Consider the following 22,514-nt stretch of genomic DNA (forward strand, 5'->3'; position numbering starts at 1 on the left):
TGTTAATTGAAACATAATTGAAATTTATATTATAGTGTCTTTTAGGGGCCCATCCCTAGTGAGGACTGTGAACACAAGCTTTACTTACTAGCATCCCCCAGATATGCTATATCCTCCTAAATTTTAGACATTGTTTAGCATTGTAAGGAAATCTAATATTTCAGATACTTCCATGATGTTGGGATGCAGATTGGCGTTCAAGCTCCTGAAATGTGAAGCACAATACCAAAGATGACAACTTTGGAAAATATTTTGAAAGATCTATGACCTCATAAAAATTTCACTTTCCTTTAAAATGTTTAAAAACCCTCTCATGGTTAGTAAAATCTAATCATAACTTCTTTTTTCTCCATATGCCTTTAGGCTAAATGAAAAAAAAAAGATCCAACTTAGATATATACTCCCATCAATTTTTTTAAAAAAGATTTTATTTATTTTTTTGACAGAGAGAGCATGCACAAGAGAGAACACAAGTTGGGGGAGAGGCAGAGGGAAAAGTAGGCTCCCTGCTCAGCAGGAAGTCTGATGCAGGACTCAATCCCAGGACCCTGGGGTCATGACCTGAGCTGAAGGCAGACGCTTAACCGACTGAACCACCCAGGTACCCGTACTCCCATTGATTTTTATTCCTGTTAAATATATCAGTTTACTAATAGGAAGAAAGAGAACTAGAACTTGTAGATATATCATCTGTTTTCTTTTAGGCACATGGCCTGCTTTTTTCTAGTCCCAGATTAATGGATTAATTCTCATAATTGTTATTCATTAAGTTGTACAAAATGATAGTTTACAGTTAGAGATTTAGTGTTCTAATATCACATGATGCATAGGTCTATAATGGGTTTTGAACTTTTTTTGTTCATAATGTTTGGCATAATAATTAGTAAACCACATTCAGTTAACCTGTATTTGAGTTATTGAAAGGTTTTCATTGATTAGGGACACCACAGGTAAGTCTGCAAGTAGTGACTTTTTTCTTTAATGCCAAAAATTTTCTTTGAGTCACTGAATGGCTCATTTCTTTTAATCAAAGTTTCATGTACAAATATGTGAAAATTGCCTGGCATGGAAAAATCAAGATAATTTGTTGGAGAATTAAAATATAATGTAAAGCTACTTTATATTTAGATATCTCTCAAAATATATCTTTCCATACCATAAGTTCTTACACAAAACAATCAGATATACCAGTATCATGCTCAAATTTTGAATATGAACCAGTTGAAATTGGTTTCCCACAACTCTCCTGAAGGCCAATGCCATGACTTCTACATCTGGAGCCAAATCAGACAATGAGCAGCCTCTTTTGCTCCTTAGTTGGTGGGAAGACTTTGTAATGTTATAACCTCAGTTTGAGCAAAAATACAGTTTGAAATTATAATATCTCTTGGATTTCTTCACCCAGTTTTGTCTACAAAAAATTATGTGTTTATGGAGAGAGTAACTGAAATATACTTTAATAAAGTGCTTTTCAGTGTTTCCAAGAATCAAAAAAGGGAATTGTATGGTAGTACCATAACAATTTTAAACTTATTGACTTTTAAAAAAAATTGTAAGTTTTGGTTTTGTTCGAGTCTTATTTTATTCCCATATGAGAGTTACTGAAATGTGGTTTTTCTAGTGTTGAGTGTTCGGTTTGTAATGCTAATATTTCTAGAGGATTCAGAACCTGTGAAGTTAGTTTATAATAGGAATTTAGTGTTAGAAAGCATTGTGGTAATTTTCTCTACTTAAACAGCTATATTGTTCTGAAGTATAGACTCAGTAGTTAAATTTCAAATTAAAATATTCAAATTTATTAATATGAAGAGTATATATTGATCTATTGGTAAGCCATGAGAGATTGACTGCTTTTTTATTTTCTTCCAGCCCAGAGAAGCTTTGAAAATTCCCACAATTAACTTAGGGTTTTATATTGTTCTTCTATTATTAATAACCATTTCTCTGGAAGAAAACATTTGATGTTAACATCTAGCTAAATGTAGTGTTTATTTGTTTTCTCTCCAGATATTCTCTTTGTGCTTAGTTTCAACATTTTATTTTATAAATTGCACATAAAAATGTCTTTCTTAAGAGGTTTTCTTCTTATGGAAATCTAAGTCAGATTATACTTAACAAAATAAGAAACATAAAGTTAATTCATTTGGATATAAACTTCACATAAAAGTGTAGGTAAATGATAGGTAACTGACTGAAGACTAAATAAAGTAAGGGCTCCAACTGACGAAGGTAAAGTGTAGGAAGATTCTTATCTGATCTCAACATGACTCAAAAAGAAATGTATTTGATGATAGAAAAAAATGATCACACATTAACATCTGGACTTCATATGGATATTTGCTCAATAATTAGCAGCAGCCCCTGTTTAGCTACATTCCGACATCTGGGAACAAAACATCATAGAGACTAAAAATAAAGACAAGGAGAAAAGTACAAAAATTGCCTGCTATAAAATAGCATGGTTGCTTTACATTGTAAATTAAAGAGATCTTGTCATCTTCTTTGGGTGCCCCAAAACACTTTCTCCAATAGATATACCCCAGATACTACCTGGACATACCTTATAAACTGATGTTTTATTATACTCAGAGGAAAAGATGGCAATTTTAAATCATGCGTACTTGAAGAATGATTGAAATATTATTAAAGAATTTTCATACTGATATACTTTTATTTATTTTTTATTTTTTAAAATGTTTTTATTTATTTATTTATTCATGAAAGTTAGAGAGAGAGAGAGAGAGGCAGAGGCAGAGGGAGAAGCAGGCTCCCTGCCTAGCAGGGAGCCCGATGTGGGACTCGATCCCAGGACCCTAGGATCATGACCTGAGCCAAAGGCAGACGCTTAACCATCTGAACCACCCAGGCGACCCTCATACTGATATACTTTTAAATAAACAGAATATGTCAACATTAATTGGTAGAATTGTTATCTCAAATGTTTTTTCAGGGCATAATAACCAAAAACTCTTTAAACTGTATTGCATGCCTTTGAGAATGTGGCTTACATAGGTATAAAAGAGTGTACATTGGTTCATATATTATGGCTAGCAAAAGAATACATTTTGCTAGTCTTAAAAGAACAAAAATTGCAGAATTTCTATACTGGATGGCCTGCAATTTTTCTCCTATTAAGAATGGCAAAATAAATTTATCTACTTGTACTTAAGGACAATCTGATACTAGCAAGTTTTGTGTGACTGTAAGGCAAATTTTAATTCTCTGTTAAATTGTAGATTCTATGGAAGATACATTGTACAGTTTCTCTAAAGTATTGTGGAATATGTACCATATGTTTTCTGAGACTGCTTATCTTTTAATTGACTTAAGAATAAACCCATATGGTAAACACAAGCAGGGCCTGTAGTTCATTGTAAGGATGAAATATTCTGCAGAGATTTGAACTTTGCTTGCCAGATCCCTCTGGGCCAACTTGAAAGAGATTGGTCATTGTCTCTGACATTGGCCCAATAATCTTGGCGCAAGAAGGAAGCCTGAAAACTGCCTATCTCTCTGGCCTATCAAACTTGGTTACCATCTGTGAGGGTGGCTCTGAAAGTTCTTTGGGGCAAAGACTACTTATAGTTTTGTAGTTTTCTTCTCTGGTTTTAATTATTATTTCTTTATTATGTTAGTTAAAAAGTTTCAGTCCATCAACCAATTACCATTGTTTGGAACATCTGACCACTAATATTTGTACATGAATATTTGTACTAGATTGAAAACAGCCTGTAGTTTATCAAAAACGAGAACTTTGAAATATACCTGTTTTAAGCCAATGAACCAAAGATGATTTCTTCTTTTTTTTTTTTAAGATTTATTTATTTATTTATTTAAGAGAGAGAGAGAGAGAGAGCGAGCATGTGAGTAGGGAGAGGGCCAGAGGGAGAGAGAGAATCTCTCTCTCTCTTTTTTTTTTTTTTTTAAGCATGGGTTATTTATTTATTTATTTATTTGACAGAGAGATAGAGAGCACAAGTAGGCAGAGAGGCAGGCAGAGGGAGAGGGAGAAGCAGACTCTCCACCGAGCAGGGAGCCCAACGCGGGGCTCGATCCCAGGACCCTGGGATCATGACCCGAGCCAAAGGCAGCTGCTCAACTGACCGAGCCACCCAGGTGCCCCGAGAGAGAGAATCTCAAGCAGACTCCCCACTGAGTAGGGAGTCTGATGCGATGTGGGGCTCCATCTCACCACCCTGAGATCAGGACCTGAGCCCAAATCAAGAGTCAGTGGTTCAACCAACTGAGCCCCCCAGGTGCCCTATGAACCAAAGATTTCTACCCACTGTCTTTCTACCCTCTTATTCAATAGTCAAGATCAGGTGTTCCTCTGGCATCATTAAACCATTTGCTCTTCATTACCTTCTGTATCATATCCTAATGATTCATTCTTGCCTTCAAGCAGTTCCTTCACCCCTACCTTCATCTCTTTCCACACTTCTCTATTCAATTCACAGACCTCAACAAATTATATTTGTTCATTTGTTTCCTTTTTCACTTTGCTTGCAAACAGAATTATGAAATGTTAAAGTTAAATCACATCTGGTAGGCAAACTTAGATGAGCTGATGCATTTATCAACCAACTTCCCTGGAAGACGAAAGTCCTTCACCTTTCATTGACTTTACTTATACTTAAATGATTTCATGGTATGTATGGCTATTGGAAAAAAATCCTTCAGTAAAGAGATGCTATCCAGAGGTGAGAACATGAATAAATATAGCTTGTATAATTTCATTAAGTTCCAAAAGTAGCCATAAACAATGAATGTTAAGCTGAGAAGAGGAAAAATGGTGGCCCTTCTATTTTAAAGACTATGAATTTTGGACTTGGCCTTGTTTTATAGCAGAAGTATCATTTGGGGATTATTATTTTTGAAAAAATAGTTTTGTAATATATATGCTGTTTTATCCTCCCCCCCTTTTTTTTTGTAAGTAGTCTCCACACCCAGGGTAGAGCCCAACATGAGGCTTGAACTCATGATCCTGAGATCAAGACCTGAGCTGGAAGCTTAACTGACTGAGCAACCCAAGCACCCCCTGCTTTATGCTTTTAAAAAGTAGCTTCTAACATATCCTAAATACTTTTCAGGAGATAATTATCTTTCTTAATGACTTTAGAAGATAATCTAAAACCAAATTATAGGTTTAATTAAAAAAATACATGGTAATATTATACAATATGTTCTAGATGGCTACATAAGAAAAATAGATCATATCAAACAAGTCAAACATGTATCTGCAAAATCGATTTATTTTCATAAAAGTCATAATAGAGTGGGATATTTTAGCAAATGTATACCTTTTTAAAAAGTCATCCTTCTGCTCTACTCGGCATTAATTAGACACATTAGAATAAAAGGACAAGGTTAGGGCGCCTGGGTGGCTCAGTTGGTTAAGCGACTGCCTTCGGCTCAGGTCATGATCCTGGAGTCCCTGGATGGAGTCCTGCATCGGGCTCCCTGCTCAGCAGGGAGTCTGCTTCTCCCTCTGACTCTCCCCCCCTCATGTGCTTGCTCTCTCTCATTCTCTCTCTCTCAAATAAATAAATAAAATCTTAAAAAAAAAAAAGGACAAGATTAATAACATTTGAGGTAGGGTGTGGAAAGACTGGAGAAACTCAGTAAAGATAAAGGTATTCAGTAAAAAATTGTCCCATGGAGGAGGATTAGAGGAGTCAGCAAAATTTACATTAAAGAGGGAAAACACAGATTGAATTTAAGTATTTTAGAACACAGATTGAAGTATTTTAGAACATGACACTTATTTTAGTTCACCTAGTAAGCATTTGATTCCCTTCCAGCATAATTTTTGTGCAATAGAGTCTAGGCTAAAGCTGTATTTCTCAGAACCCTTTGCCGCAAGGGTTCTACTTGTGACCTAGGTTCCACCAAGCAGATACAGTCATTGAGACCTGGAGGCGGAAGTGAGTGGTAGTGGTTATGTTGAGGAGATCAGATCAGTTGGCAGTCCTGATGGTGGAGGCACTTGGTTCTTTTAAGGCAACCTGGAGTCTAAGTTACTGGAGTTTCTGGCAAACTGTCCCTGGTGTTTTAGTTGTTACACAGCAAAGTGATATTTGTCTATCAGTTGTGAGTACACTAGAATAGAAGTTTGGGCATTTCTCTTTGATGCTCTATTCCTGGCTCTGTAGTATTTAAACTCAATTTTTGGTTCTCTCAGAAATTCTGTAAACTACCTAACTTTATTTTTTCAGTAATACCCTTTTTCTTAAAGTTAGCTATGGTGGACTGCTTTTTATGTGAGTAAGGATCCTGCATGATACAGCTATCAATAAAAATTTTTATACAATAATAATTACTAGTGAATGCTTTTCACATGCCAGCATTTTAAATACTTTCATTTAATCTTCACATCTATTCCCTGAGGCTCTTTCTCAAAACGACCAAGTGGTCAGTGATAAAAAGATAGCAAATCCAGGTCTGTCTTGATATGGCCATTTCTAAGAAGCCAAATAAAGGAAATGTGTTCAAACATAAGCCAAAGAGAGCTCATTTTAGACATAAAAATAGTGTAATAGAAAAATAATCATGTCTATGGAATAGATTAATTAGTGAACTCAAAATTTCATGATTGCACATCCTTAAAATGACAGGTTTGGGGCCAAGCAATAATTTATTAGACTAGGTCTCATTTGATACACTTTCTAGCATTTAAGTTCTTTATTTTCATCCATAGAACTTCTAAATTTCTATTTGATCAATGTAATATAAGGTTACCATGATGCTGTACTATAATTTTATGCTAGCATATTCATAAGTTAAATAATGTGACTATATAATAGTAAAGATAAGATTTTTAAGTCAGTTGTTTATTCTTTTCTAAGAAATAGAACTATAGTTTATTTAAAATCCCCATTATTTCCTTAATATCTTCATATATCCAACAGAGTATTCTCATTTCCTCAATTACTTCATAACTATTTTTTTTAAATTTTTTGTTCAAATCAGGATTCAAATAAAGCTTATACATTGTAATTGTTTGACAAGTATCCTAAGTCTCTTTTGAGCTCTAAGCCCATTTCACTCCTTTACCCCTGGAAATTAGTTTGTAGAAAAGACTGAGTAATTAGTCCCAGAGAATTTCCCACAGTCTGGGATGTATCCCTGTGGGCTTATTTAACATGTTCTTCTTTCCCCTGTGTTTTCTGTAAACTACTAGGTTCAGAGACTTTCAAATTCAGGTTTGATTTTTTTTATATAAAACAAAAATACTTCATAGATGGTGATGTGTACTTTTATCAGGATGCACATGTTGTCTGGTTGTTTCTCTTTTTATGGTGCTACCATTAAAAATTATTGTATTGATGCATTATTTCATTAAGGGTTAGTGATATTCTAACTCTATGCTACCTTCATTTATTATCTAGCAATGTTTTTCAAGGTAATTAGCAAGTTTATTCTATTTTCTATATTCCCTTCCTGTACTTCTCAATAATTGTGCTGTGTATATGTCATCCGAATATATAGCCATTATGTACTATAATGTTTTCTTTGTATCCATTATTTAATTTAATATTAGTTCCACAAATAAATATGTATTAAATTCTCACCGTTGGTCCCTATGCCACTGACTGTAGTCATTTTGATTGTCCAAAGTTTGTTCTCTAGGCGATTACTCAGGAAGGGCTCCATGGGGCAATATTTCCTGAATTCTTGTATGTTCATAAAAAGTTCAGCATTTTTACTTGAAAGTCACTTTGCATGTAAAAGCCTTGGCTTATGCTTTCTTTCCTTAAGTATCTCAAATATATTAAGATATTTCATTGTCTTTTGTCATGAAGTGTTCTTGTTAAAAAGCATGATGACCATCAGGTTTTCTTTCCTTACAAATCACTTTGTCTTTTTTTCTAGATATTCAAAGGACTTTTTTCCCCTTAAAAGTTAGTTTTACTTTAACAATATGTGGTCTCTTTTTGTTAAAAATTTTTTAGGCCTATGGTTTGCTCTTTTAATATATTTGCTCTTTATTTATTTCAGAAAGGTTTTCCTAGATGATACATTTTAGTATTGAGTCTCTTCTATTGCTTTAGGTATCTTCTCTGGGGACTTCCATGACATAGGTTGTGGATCTTGTTTCCTTTTTTCTTTCACTTTCTTTCTTTTAAATGGTTTCATTTCTTTTTTTAAAACTTTTATATATTTTTAAAATTTCCTCTTTACCATATTCTGTTTTTGGAAGGCAATATCCATGTACCCAAAGGCATTATCCATTATCCAAATTCATTTATTTGTTCTTGTGTTCCTACTAGTCTAGTCATCATTTCTGAAAACATTTGTACTTTTTTATCTAAGTCTTTCCTGAGTTCTGTCCTCTTCCTTTTCAAATATTCCTTATTTTCCCCATCAGCTCATTTCTGAATGTTTCTAATTCTTTTGGCTTTCTTTCATAGTTTCTATTATTTTCTTAATTCTTTTAGCTATTTTTCTAATATTTTAGATATTTTTAATCTATTTTGTAGGATGGTTTCTGGCATGCCTCTATTGTCTACATGAATATTATTTTGCTCACTGTTCTTTTTCCTTATAAAAACTTAACATGGCATCTGTCTACATTGCATTCCTCTCGCTGATTTTGAGTGAGAAGTGTTTTCCTATATTCAAAGAAAGGAAGGGTCAAGTAAGCTTTCTTAGCCTCCTACCTCTGGCCTTCTCCCCCATTCTTTTATTCTGGAGCTTCTCTTTACTTTGTCCTAGTGTTTCCACTCTGCTCTGTTTAGCTTCTCCTCCCAGCTGTTCCCCTTAGGTTGAGCATGTGTTTTTTTTTTTTTGTTTTGTTTTGTTTTTTTTAAGAATTTATTTATTTATTTGAGACAGAGAATGAGAGACAGACAGCATGAGAGGGAGGAGGGTCAGAGGGAGAAGCAGACTCCCTGCCGAGCAGGGAGCCCGATGCGGGACTCGATCCAGGAACTCCAGGATCATGACCTGAGCCGAAGGCAGTCGCTTAACCAACTGAGCCACCCAGGCGCCCCTGAGCATGTGTTTTGAAAGGGACCTTAAGTTGGTCAATTTGGAGAGTTCTTGGAGTTGAGACTCCCCTGCATAATCTGTCTGTTCTGTGGTCCCTTTAACACACTCATGAATTACAGCCTCTGAGGGCCCCTCCCACACGTGTCTGCTGTTTTCAGATAGGGTCACTGAGCTTTTCACATTAGTAAGGACATCTCATTTTGAGGGAAATACCTGTTAGGAATTTGTTTTCTATGTCTCACCCTCATTCGAAGTGCTTTTGTCTTCTCTCCATGTTTTCCTATACAGTTGCTGATAGCATGTAGTCCTGATGGCAGATGCAAGTTTAGGGGGTGTAGGAATACCTTTTTTTTTGAATTTTGCTTTAGGTGTCTGTCATGAAATTTTGTTTTGTTTGTTATTCTGGGATCTCTGTGTGTTTTTTGTTTGTTTGTTTGTTTTTATTAGAGATTTGGAAAGATTAAAAATTTAGGCCAGCATTGCCTATACTCCTGCTGGAAACCAGTGATCAGTTTGCTCTTAATCTTACCTCATGACTGCAGAAGAATTTGAACTCTTTTTCCTTGAAGAGTTTAAAAGTAGGTTAATTAACACTCATTTTGTATATTTGGGGCACTGAACTTCTGGGAGTCTACGAATTCAGCCATATGCTTTTTTTGAGATCTTTTCCCATTATTATATACTATTTAATACAATTTAGTCACTTTAGAAAAGTAATAGCTAAATACATTCTTAACTAGCAGAAACTTTATAAATGCATTTATAACTTTATATATGCACGTATACATATAGCCTTATGTATTTATAAATGCATGTGTTGATATATAAATTTGCTATATGTGCTATGTATTTTTGCAGTGTATATAATAAACAACCTATCAGAAATTAATTTGGCTTACACATTTTTCAAGAGGTTTTTTTTTTTTTTTTTTAGAAAAAGAGTATGTGGTTTTATTTTTGCTTATAAAAGACAAAAGCAATGCATTCCCACTTTAATCATTTTTGTTTTTACCCTAAATGTTTTCTTTTCACCTAATAAAGGAAGGAATGTTTTGTCAAGCTCAAGACCCATTTGGATCTGTGTTTCTAAATGTCAAGCCCAAACCGAACACTCTGGAGTTTAACCTTGTTTGCTTTTGGCTAAAGTGACTTCCTGTTTCTAAGAAAGGAGAAAAAATAGGTTATAAAAGTCTATTAAAAAGATCACAAGCCTTCTGCAAGACCCAGTAGCTCACATGACAAAACACTTTGATGAATTAAGTACAAATGAATCTTAAAATGTAAATTAAATTTACCTGTAAAATACAGTTGGCTTTATAATTCAGAAAAGGAACAGTAGACTGAGACAGAACGTCCTTGGGAAAAAGGCTAGGGTTTGGCCAAACCAAGTGTTTGAAAAACACTGTTGCTGGAGATGTATAATGAACCAAAACAAAAAAGGCAGTTTTTGTTTTTCATTCTTATAATTTTGTTGTACTTATTCTCACAGCCAACTTCAAATGGGCTTCTATCCCCCCACTAGTAAAAAAAAAAACAGGGCAGCTGAAAAGTTTGCTTAAACTGCTTAATACTTTTAATCCTTACTTGTTATAATTTGATTACTGAGACAGATTTTCTCTGTGGGCCTCGTATTAAATCACTTTCAAGTTGAAACAAACCAGAAATCGTTTTAAATAGCAGAGCTAGTCTTCACTTTAAGCTGCTCAGAATTTACACAGAAACTGTAAAATGTCTCTTATAAAATGCTGTAAATGTGCCCAGAGGCTACTGTGATGGTTTATCCTTCTAACCTAGCCAAAAATAAACAAACAAACAAACATGATGTTCTGGGCTATAAAGTAGAGGACAATGTTAATCAGCCTGTATCTCATTTAATTTATTTTCCATGTTCTTAGATATTAGTGTTGATAGGGTTACCTCAAATTAACATTGGAGATAGTTTTTCACTTTATGCACCCCAGAGTATAATTCTATTTGGTTTGATATTATGAGGATCTGGTCTAAACCCATCTTTACAGTGTATATTTTAATATGGGAAAAAACCTCTTAATTGTAATTAAATGTTTTCTATTTTTTTTTTTTTTGCCATTTTTAAGTAGTTTTAGGATATCCAGGAATGACATAATCTTATGTCTTTAAAAAGCTATTTTGAATTATTCACCTAGAAGGGGTAATGCAAGTTACTAAATTTGTAATAGCTGAAGTCTACCCAGAGGGGAGAAAGAGCGGAAAGGAAATAATTACAGTGATTCTCAATCTTTTGTGTGAATAAAAAATTCTAGGGGAACTGCTTAAAAGTGCTTGTGCAAGGAGCTCAGCTCCAGAGATTCAGACTGAGTAGGTGATGCCCAAGAATTTTCATTTTAATCATGATGCTGCAGGTTGTCTTCATACCTTAGTTTGAGAAATAACTTTGTTAGAACTTTAGCCAGGTGAAAAATCAGAACACTTTGGGAACTTCAGTTTCCAGGATAGAACTGTTTTTTGAAAAGGGTGCTTAAAAAAAAAAAAAAAAGAAAAGAAAAGGGTGCTTGGGTGGCTCAGTCAGGGACAGAGCCCCACATCAGGCTCCCTGCTGGGTGCGGAGCCTGCTTCTCCCTCTCCCTCTGCTGCTCCCCCTTGCTTGTGTTCTCTCTCTATCAAATAAATAAATAAAATCTTTTAAAAAATTATTTTTTCGAAAAAGATATTTAGCAATTTTGCTCTAAGTAGCAACAGAGAAAAAATTGGGACAAGTAGGAATAAAATTATCAAAATGACAGGTAGCTTGGTGGATGAAGAAAAAAGACTCATTAAATGGAGAATGGAAGTATGTTTTGTAAACTATAAGAAACTATTTTCAGGGCGCCTGGGTGGCTCAGTTGGTTGAGCGACTGCCTTCGGCTCAGGTCATGATCCTGGAGTCCCTGGATCGAGTCCCGCATCGGGCTCCCTGCTTGGCAGGGAGTCTGCTTCTCCCTCTGACCCTCCCCCCTCTCATGCTCTCTCTCTCTCAAATAAATAAATAAAATCTTAAAAAAAAAAACCAAACTATTTTCAAGTAAAGGCAGGGAGTGGGGTGTGCAGGTATTAGTGTCTAAATAAATAGATACAATGTTTTGAATGTCCATGTCAAATTCTCTCAGCTCTTCCAGTTAAGGCATCAGTCCAGCCAGTACAACTTAAAATTGAGCCTCTGTCCTGAGCAGCTTGCTCTGAACCACTTTATGCTTATATGTCCTGACCTGTTCCTGATTTTCTAGCTTGTCACCCCACGACTCATTTTTCTGCTAATACATCCTCAGAACGGGCTTTGACCTTTGGCTTCCCTTCTTTAACCACAATATATTTAGACTGCGTCTAGCCACATTACCACCCATTGCCTTGATCAGATCCTACTTCCTCTACCCACTACTACTAAGCCAGGGTAAGCCTTGAAGTGTGAGGACTCTGGAGCTGGAGTCAAGGTTGGCTTGGTTCCTTTGTGTTCACACATCCACCTATTATCTCCACTCACTAATCTACTTCTTGTATTGTTCCATCTGGCTTTCTGACTTTGGCTGAAGTAACACTTGGCTTTTGGGGATATGTACCATTTGCTGCCTGTTCCAGGGTCAGCCTCCTATAGCCAGTCAGTCTGTGTTGGCTTTATGGTTCTCAAATTTTTATGTTCACTATAATTATCAGGGAGGTATGTTAAAAATCAAAATGTTCAGACCCCAGTAGCTCCGAAGAGCAATCCAGATCAGTGTTACCCAAACTGTGATCTTCAAACAGGCAGCATCAGCAATCCCCTGGGAGCTTGTTGGGAGTGTAAATTCATGGGTTCTACCCCTAGACCTGAATCAGGCCCTCTGTGGGTGAAACCCAACAATCTGTGTTTTAACAAGGAAGGTTCCACCTTGATTTACTGATTTTGGGTGATGTTAGTGCTGGCTTTTGGTACTTAAAGTATGGCCTGATTCTAGACCCACTGAGGCAGAATCTGTATTTTTTAAAAAAATACTCAGGTTTTAGAAGTGTGCTCTGATAACTCTCCTTTTAACAAATTGCCTCAATGGTTTTTAGGTATAACAAAGTTAGAGAACATCTGCATTAACACACACTCTGTACTTAAGAGAGGGGCAGTATTGTTCAGTCTCAGCTTGATGTTTCTCCAAGGATTTTCTGTTTAAATATGTTTCTCCTGGTGCCTGGATGGTTTGTAACACCAACCCTGCATAATATCTCTGTTTCAGAGCTGATTTGAGGCTTTACTACTTAATGCCTATAAAACTTGTTGAGATCCTCTGGTAAGTCCCAGGGTCAAAAAAAATCCATTTATTTGGGCTTTGCTGTCACTGGTACTATAATAGATTTTAACATGCCATTCATATAATTCCCTGCAAATGATGGCTGTACCCTCAAACCAGGTGCTATGACAAAAAGAAATAAACTGAATAATATAATAAAATAACACAAGTTTACACGCATCCCTCTGCCCCCAAAGTAGGATAGTTAAGAAGCAACAGAGTATCTATATGTTCTTTCATTGTTCATTTAAATTAAACATTGAAACAATATTCAGTCAAAACTATCTTGCTGGTAACCAGAAGCTCTGCTGAGAAAATTTGTGGTGTCTTATTTTGCTATAAGTTCCCAAGCATGAACTACAATTTCTGAATAATGAGTCAAACTGATGCAGTGCTATTTTTAGAGGTAAGTTGCAAATATTTACTTCACAATATGTGTAATAAACAAACCTGTTTTGATTTCTTTTAAAGATATTATGACTTTATTGAGTTTTCTTAAAAAGAGAAATGAGAACAAACATACACCAACTCCACTGGGTGCCATTCGAATGAGTAGACATACTTATTTCATTAGAGATGCTACTAAAATTATAACCCTTTGTCACACAATCTACCTTGTAATGTAATTGCTTGTACATGTATCTCTTTTCCCACTAAATTGTTAGCCTCTAGAGAAAAAAGAACGGATCTTATTTATATTTGAATTCCCCACAGTGTCTAGTGGTGCCTTGCAAAACCTCAATAAATATTTATAGAATGAAAAAAATGGATGATCTCTTTGTTCCTTCCACATTTTGGAACTTTGTTCATTCTTTTTAGTGTGCTGTTAACCAAACTCGTGGCTGACCAGTTAGATAACTTAAAGCTCAAACCCTTAAGAAGCTACCTGACTAATATGGCAGGGACCAATTAATCTCTGCAGATTTATCCATTTTCTCTGCTCTGTCAGAAGGGACTGTAGATTAGGTAAAACTAGTAAATAACTTCACAAAGAAAATAACTAAAGTTACTCTTACCTTTAGCACAAACATACCCTTCTCAACTCTTAAAAGTAATGACCTAAAATCCTCAGAATAATATCCTATCCATCAAGCCATCTTATAAATAGCCTTGCTCAGTAATGTAGGGAAAAAGACTGAAGGAAATTGTGCCTACTAAATTATGGGAAGTGACAAACTAAAAGAAAATGACCTAAGTTGAATAATAGGATATTTCTCTTTTTGTAAGTGAAAATAATTGAATATGTTTCCTGTGGATCAAACTAATACCTTTTTGCACTTCCCAAGTTATTGTATTTTAAATCTCCACATTGCCCACTCTTGTCTTTCAGGTAAAAGACTTTAAACCATACAGTAATTTCTGTCAACTCCAAAAGTTGAGTTTAGGAGATTCATAAATTTTGTAAACCAAGGTTCTAAGAACACTTAAGGTTAGAAGCTCTGTGGGATTTTTTTTTTAAATTTGAATTCTGCTTTTATTTGTTTCCTAATAAAAAGTTTCAAGATAAAACCAGAAGGAAATTGGAATATTTGATTATATTTTCTAAATTGTAGTTGCTAAGCAACATGTACTAGATCACTTTTATTATTAATTTATTATATATTAATAAATTATTTATTAATTAATTATTTATTAATTTTTATTTTATTATTATTTATTTTTTATTTTTTATATTTATTATTATTTATTTTATTAATAATAATAATAATATTTTATTATTATTTATTTTTATTATTAATTAATTATTTATAAATTAATAAATAATTTATTATATATATATATTAATAGTATTTATTAAAATGCAATTTTGTAGGCCTGACTTATTGAATGAGAATCTTAGCGTGAGGCCTCTGAGGTCAGCATATTTACTAAGAATTCAAGATGAATCTTATACCAGAGCTGGTGAAACCTTCCTTTCTATGGATGAGATAACTGAAGTCTAAAGACACTAAGTGATGTGTCTTAATGTCATACAACTAGTAAGTAGTAGAGTTACTTCTCCAATCCAAGAAGATGGGATAAACTCCCTCTCTATTACACGCCCCCCCCCTTCCCATTGTTTTTCCTCCTCTCTGTCTTCTCGCTACTTGGGTCTAGTCACAGAAGTGTGTAACAGAGTGGAGTAACTAAAATCCCAGATTTCTGGTGATAAATATGAAAAGAGGAGTCCAAAGAATTGGTAAATATTGAGGAGGGGACCATGGAGAGGGAAGTTGTTTGGAAAATGATTTCATAAATTGATTATTAATTAACTCTGGACTCATCCCAGAGCTGTGCATGCATAGACCTGAGCCTAATCACTATACTAAAGACTTTGAGAAGGGAAATAACCAAAAGACTATAATCCAGGTCACAGAGTGACCAGTGGTTGGTGCCCATGTGGGACATGTACAAATAGAACTGCAAAGGCTTTGAAAACTGAATTGACATTGGAACTACAGAGCATAGAAGGTAGGTTAGAACTGATAGCCTGAACTTAACCAGATCAATTGCCTGCTAAAACAAGAATATCAACATTCCCAATAAGATTTAAACAGGACCTACCGTCTCATAACATAATATTCGAAACATTCAGGATTCAATCCAAAATTATTTGGCACATAAAGAACTAAAAATATGTCAAATTGCATGGAAAGGGTAATCAACAGATATAAAAACTGAGGTGACACAGGTGTTGGAATCATCTAAGACTTTAAATATCTTATTATAGAAATGTTGCAGCAAGGAACTGTAAACACTTTTGCAATGGAAAAAAAATAGAAAGCTTTAGTAAAGAAATATAAGATATATAGAAGAAATAATTGGAATCTTAGAACTGAAAAATAAAGTAACTGAAACAAACAAACCCACCAAAAAAACCCAAATTCTCATTGAATGGGCTCAAAAGCAGAATAAGGATGGAGATAACAGATGAAAAAGTCGACCTTGAAGACAGATCAACAGATATTATGTAATCAAAAGAACAGAGAGAAAAAAGATTTTTAAAGAATGAAAAGAATGCCATGATAAAGTGTTAAGCATTCAGGCCATCAGAGTCCCAAAGAGGGAAGGAGTGAAATGCTGGGGAAAAAAAGTTTGAAGAAAAATGACTGAAAGTTTCTCAAATTTGTCAAATGACATAAGCCTATAGATTTAAGAAGTTCAGCAAACTTCAAGTATGATAAACCAAAAGCAATTGATGCCTGGACACATTATAATCAAGCTGATGAAAGCTAAAGACAAAAAAAAAAAAAATTACTGAAAGCAGCCAGAGGAAAATGATGCATTATTTATAGAGGAACAACGATTTGAATACCTGTGAATTTCTCATCAGATATCTGGAAGGCCAGAAGGAAGTGTGCAATGTTTAAAAAGTACTAAAAGAGAATAAGTGTCAACCCAGACTCCTTTATTCAGCAAAAACTTTCTTCAGAAATGAAGATAAAGACATTCTCAAATGGATGTTATAACTAAGAGGATAGCAGGCAGCAGACCTGCTTTAAAAGGACAATGAAAGTAAATTCTTCAGAGGGGAAATCATACAGAATGGAACTTGGAATAGTGGGTATGAAGAAAAAGCAACAAATATAAAAGTCAGTCTTTTATAACTTAATCTCATAAGTGACATCCCAACTCTGTTGTCCTATTCTATTCCTCAATTGAAATTATTATGTCTCACCCACACACAAATGTAGGGAATTACACAGGGTATGCTTATCATGTGTTAGGGTCATTGGGTTCCACTTTAAAAGTGGACTTTCACACCATGCACACACTCATAAATTAATGCTGGAGTGTTGTTGTTGTTGTTTTTAATATTACAAAAGCCGACTTCAGAGAAAAGAAAATTACCAGGGATAAAAAGGAATATTACATAATGATAAAAAGGTCAATATACAAGGAAGGCATAATGATTCTAAATGTGTATGTATCTCAAAACAGAGCAAAAATGGACAGAACTGAAAGAAGAAATAGACAAATCCACAATAATAGCTGGAGCCTTCAGTGTTCCTCTCTCTATAATTAATAGAAATAGACAGAAAATCAGAAAATAAAGAGAACTAAACAATACCACCAACCAATTGGATCTAAGTGGTATTTAGGACACTTCATCCAAAACCCAGCAGAATACAAATTCTTTTCAATTACGCACAGGATATTCACTAAGATCATATCTTTGGTCATAAAACCTTAACAAATTAAAAAAAACAACAACACATGAAGTATGTTCTCAGATCATAGTGGAATTAAAGTAGAAATCAGTAGCAGGAGGATTATAAGTCTCCAAATACTTATAAGTTAAACAACACACTTCAAAGTCATCATGGGTCAAAAGAGGAAATCTAAAGATATATTAAAAATATTCTGAATGGAGGGGCGCCTCTGTGGCTCAGTTGGTTAAGCGTCTGCCTTGGCTCAGGTCATGATCCCAGGATCCTGGGACTGAGCCCAGCATGTTGGACTTCCTGCTCAGCAGGGAGCCTACTTCTCCCTCCCCGTCTGCCCCTCCCCCCAGCTTGTGCACACGCTCATGCTCTCTCTCTCTCTCTCGCTCTCAAATAAAAAAATAAAATCTTTAAAAAATATATTCTGAATGGAATAAAAGTGAAAATGTAACATAGGAAAAAGTTTGGAATGTAACTAATTAATGTTTAAAGGAAAGTTTATAGCGTGGAATACTTTCATTAGAAAAGAGGTGAAGGTCTCAAATCAGTAATTCAAACTTCCTTATTGGGAAACTAGAATAAGAAGAGCAAAATAAGCCCCAAACAAGCAGAAATAAGAAAAAAGATCCAGAAAAGGGTAGAAGTCAAAGACATTAAAAAAAAAACAACACCAAAAACAAAAACAGAAAAATAGAGAAAAATCAAAGAAACAGAAAATTTTGTTTTGAAAAGATCAAAAAATCAACAAACTTCCAGCAAGACTGACAAAGTCTTATAAAAAATAAATTTTGCCTCTTTTATATTTTGGGAAATGTGAATTAAGAGGAGATACAATTTTGCTTTTTCACCAGATTGTAATTTTTTTTTTAAGGTGACATTTAGTACTGAGGGGGCTACTGGTAAAAGCATACTCTACACTGTTAGGACTATAAATCATTATAGCTTTTTGGGAAAATAATTTGCTAATATTAAATTTTTGAATGTGTAGTTTTGACTCAGCTGTCCCATTTGTGGAATAAAAATAAGAGCATAAATATATATGTACAAAAATGTTTACTGTATCAGTGTTTGTAAATATCAAAAAACAGGAATCAACTTAAATGCTTAGGGGAATAACGGAATAAATTATTGCGTATGCTATAGAATATTCTACCACTAAGGCATGTCTATATGTGTCAAGATCTATATATACTTGGAAAGATGTTCATGTTATTTTGTGAAGTAATAAAGCAAATGTGGCAGTTTTAAAACATGGTCCTCAAATTCTTTGACACTCTTCCCATCAAGAAGAGGAATCTATATTCTTCCTTTGAATCTGGGTTCTGTGACTATTTGGCCAATAAAATATGGAGCAAGTGGAAGTATGCCATTTTTTGTGAACAGTCTTTAAGAACCTAACAACTTCCATTTCCTGTTCCTTGAAATGCTAACTTTTGGAACTCAACCACCAGACCATGAAAAAGTGCAAGCAGCTTGGGGAGAGGCCAGCTTGGGAGTCCGGTTGAAGAGGAATGGAGGCTTCAGAGCCACATTTTGGGTTGAATTCCCAGTGATCACTCAGCACGAAGTTGCCAACCACGAATATGAATCACAGAAAGTGGATCCTCCAGTCCCTTGATGAGCTACTTTGACATTGTGTGGACCAGAGATTGTGCCCCTGAACCTCATCTGAGTTGCAGATTTGTGAGATTTGTGAGGAAACTAAATGGTTGTTTTTGTTTTAAGCTACTATGATTTGGGATGGTTTGTTACATACTAATAGGAACAATAAGGTATAGAATATATATAATACAAGCTTTTTTTGGAAAAAAATCAAAATTAAAGAGAAATTCTCTGTATTTGTATATGCACATGGGGAAATTAGTATTAATTTGGGGTGGAAAATGCTGTTAATTTTAATTTAGATTTTTGGAAATCAATGATATAAAAATATATTAGGAATATGAAACTAGAAAAAATTTAAATTAAAACTTGATAAAATTTGAAAGAGGAATTTAAAATGATTTTGTCAAGGGGTTATTTTTCTTATTATTCCAGAGGCATGTCAGACTAAACAGAATTAATTATTTATCCTTTTAAACTAATCTTTGAGGGTACTACTCTGAATTTATAAAATAGGAAATGTGTATCTTCAGCCAAGATCAGTGTTACTTTTTTCTTTTACTAATACTATTTCTTTTCTTTTTCTCATCTCATTCTCTTTCATCCAATTTGTATTACACTTTAGCCTTAACCTCATCCATTGTCATTTCACAGAAGGTCTAGATAACTGTGTTGAATTAATACTATTGAATAAGCACTGTAAAAAGCACATCAGACTTTGTGCTTCCAGGGGATGAATAATTGAAGACATGGATACCATTCTCAGAATTGTGTGCATTAGACTAAAGCAAGTAGAGCCATAATTGGTATCTTTCTGATGTTGCCTCTGCAGCTGAGTAGCTAACATCAGAATATTAATAATTTAATCCAGGAGTTCTCAAACCTGGTTGGGTATCAATTTTGTTTGAAGAAGTTTTAAAATATATACATTTGAGATTTCTCACCTGGATATCCAGATTCAGAAAATTTGAGTTTGGTGCTCAGGAAGCTATATTCTGAAAATGATTTCCAGGTGATAATGATGCATAGTCAAGTTTGAGAGCTTCTGATTTAGTCACCAAATAACCATGATTGGTGGGAGAAGACAAATGATTATCAAAATCTGGGCAAGAAACTGAGGGAAAGAGTATGTGTATTGCTGTGTATATGCAGGAAGGTGTGTAATGCCTTTCCTGTTCTCTGGGTTGGGGAAATATGCTTACTTCTTGCTGAGTACATGCAACTTATGTAGAGTTCATTCCTTTGTCATTCAACAAATATTAATTGAGAATCTAACATTTGGCACCCGCTGATCTAGGGCACTGAGCAATCAGCAATGAATAAAACAGAGAACAATCCTGCCTTCATGAAACTTACACTCTATTGGGTAGAGACAAAAATAAAGATAATAAATAGGCAAATCATGGGATATGTTACAAGTTGCCAAGTGAAAGCAAGTTATGGGGATATTCCTCATCCAATTTCACTCTCACTCTTCTCAAAAAAATATTTCATATCTTCTCCTTTCTCCTTAAACTACAACACCTCTTCTCACAGTCTTCACTCAACTTCCAAATTCACTGAGCAAATTGAAGCAATCAGAAGAGAACTTCTCCAGTTTCCTGTCACCACATCTGCTATTTATCAGCATCTGCTTTCCATACTTCTATCTGAGGGTCATCTCTCTATTTGTGCACTGGATCTATTTCCCTGAAGTAATGAATTTTCATGAGGACAATGAGAATCCTAGTTGAATTAACATAATGAGAAAGGGTAAGTGTAAATGAGAATATAAAGTTACATAGAATGAATAGTTCATTAATGTTATTTCCCGAATTTTGGTAGAAAGAAGGCCTACCTATAGAGAGTAACAATCAGTTTGGAAATATAATTAAAGATAACTACATCTAGTAAGGTAGTGCTTGAAGAGTTTTAACAAATAGACCCCGCTGTCTAGAGAGATCATGTTCTCAAAAGTGGTAGGAACAAAATTCATGAACTCTTCCTATGTCTACCAACCGCATAATTTCACACTTAAATAAGATACAAAATACTAGAAGTTTATCCCAGGAATTGGAATAATTAAATAGGCATTATGCAATGTACTTAATTTTACATTTCTAAATCCCCTTTTGGTCTAGGTAGAAGGTGATGAATAATCTACTTTCCATATTTGATGAAGACCTATCTAGGATTCCTTCACTGACTAGTAAAACCACCTTCTCTAGGATCTTTTTTCTGTATACAGTGATCTCCATTGTGTCTAAATTTTTGTAACATTTGTTATTTGTACCATGGTTTTTGTCATTTATTCCCAGGCTATCTTTGATTGCTTTTTAATTATTTCATATCTTAGCCCCAGATTCTGATATCTGTTCTGATTTATACTGATTCATACCAATGGATTTCTTAGCTTTTCTGTGACCTGCTATTCTACACTCAGCTTTCTAACTCTTGCATGAGGAAATTTTGCTATAGTGTCTACATTTTATTTTATTTTATTATTATTTTTTTTAATTTTATTTTTTTTAAGATTTTATTTATTTATTTGAGAGAGAGAGAGAGAGCACAAGAGGGGGGAGCGGGAGAGGGAGAAGCAGACTCCCTGCTGAGCAGGGAGCCCGATGTGGAACTCGATCCCGGGACTCCAGGATCATGACCTGAGCCGAAGGCAGTTGCTTAACCAACTGAGCCACCCAGGCGCCCTAGAGTCTACATTTTAGATGATTAATAGAAATGTAAAGTCAAGTGATAAAGAACCAATAGACTTCAGTATGGTCAGAAATAAAGGTTAAAAGGTTGGTAATAATTTGTAAATGCAGGTATGATTTACCTTCCAAGCTGATCTACAAAATAAGAATGAGAAAATACCCATAGTTAATATATTTAATGTATTTAAGTTAATGTATTTAATCACTAAGTTTCTCTATCTAAGGCAGGCTGAGCAATCATTTACCTTATAAAAGAATTTTGAATATAGAATTCACATTGCAATTTGTGAACTGAATTATCAAGAAGAAAACTAAGCATAAATGAAAATTATTTCTGAGGAACACACAAATTGGGTAAAATAAAGTATGGCATATTAAAAATATTTTTATATATTTCCAACTACCTTGCAATATTCCATGTTAAAAGTATCAAATGTAGATACATTTGTAGATGGGGATTTCAAGAGCAAGTTAGTGAATTAGCTGCATTATAAGCAAACTCAAATCATATAATAACCATAGTATTAGATGAGATTGCTCAATAAGTCATGAAACAGTTTCTGTTTCTCCCTAATTTTATGGTCCTCCCTAACCCCCTTAAAATACCGGGATTTATGTTGGTTAACTCTTCAGACTGAAAAATGAATTGTAAGCAGTAACAGCTATTAGATGCCTCAAAATAATGTCCTGTCAAAGTCAACATGTCCTCTTTTCCAACCATTTTTTTCTTTTTTGATGAAAGCTTTATTCTTTGGTGGTTGAATTTTAATAATTTTTTTGAACAAATAAATACTACTCTTGTGGATAATTATTGT

The 22,514-nt window shown here is 34.5% G+C and overlaps 1 long non-coding RNA gene across 2 annotated transcripts in view; it reads left to right on the plus strand.

The window, feature by feature from the left end:
* Positions 1-22,514, plus strand: part of LOC135365501 (uncharacterized) — a 179,187-nt gene that overhangs the window by 15,907 nt on the left and 140,766 nt on the right. For both annotated transcript variants that reach the window (XR_010413441.1, XR_010413442.1), the window contains exon 2: positions 447-601. This is a non-coding gene — a long non-coding RNA (uncharacterized LOC135365501). The remainder of the gene's footprint in view (positions 1-446; positions 602-22,514) is intronic.

This window comes from Mirounga angustirostris, unplaced genomic scaffold, assembly GCF_029215605.1.
Source record: "Mirounga angustirostris isolate CCGP_5_RB_7025 unplaced genomic scaffold, mMirAng1.0.hap1 SCAF_8, whole genome shotgun sequence".
In the NCBI taxonomy this organism is placed as follows: Eukaryota; Metazoa; Chordata; class Mammalia; order Carnivora; family Phocidae; genus Mirounga; species Mirounga angustirostris.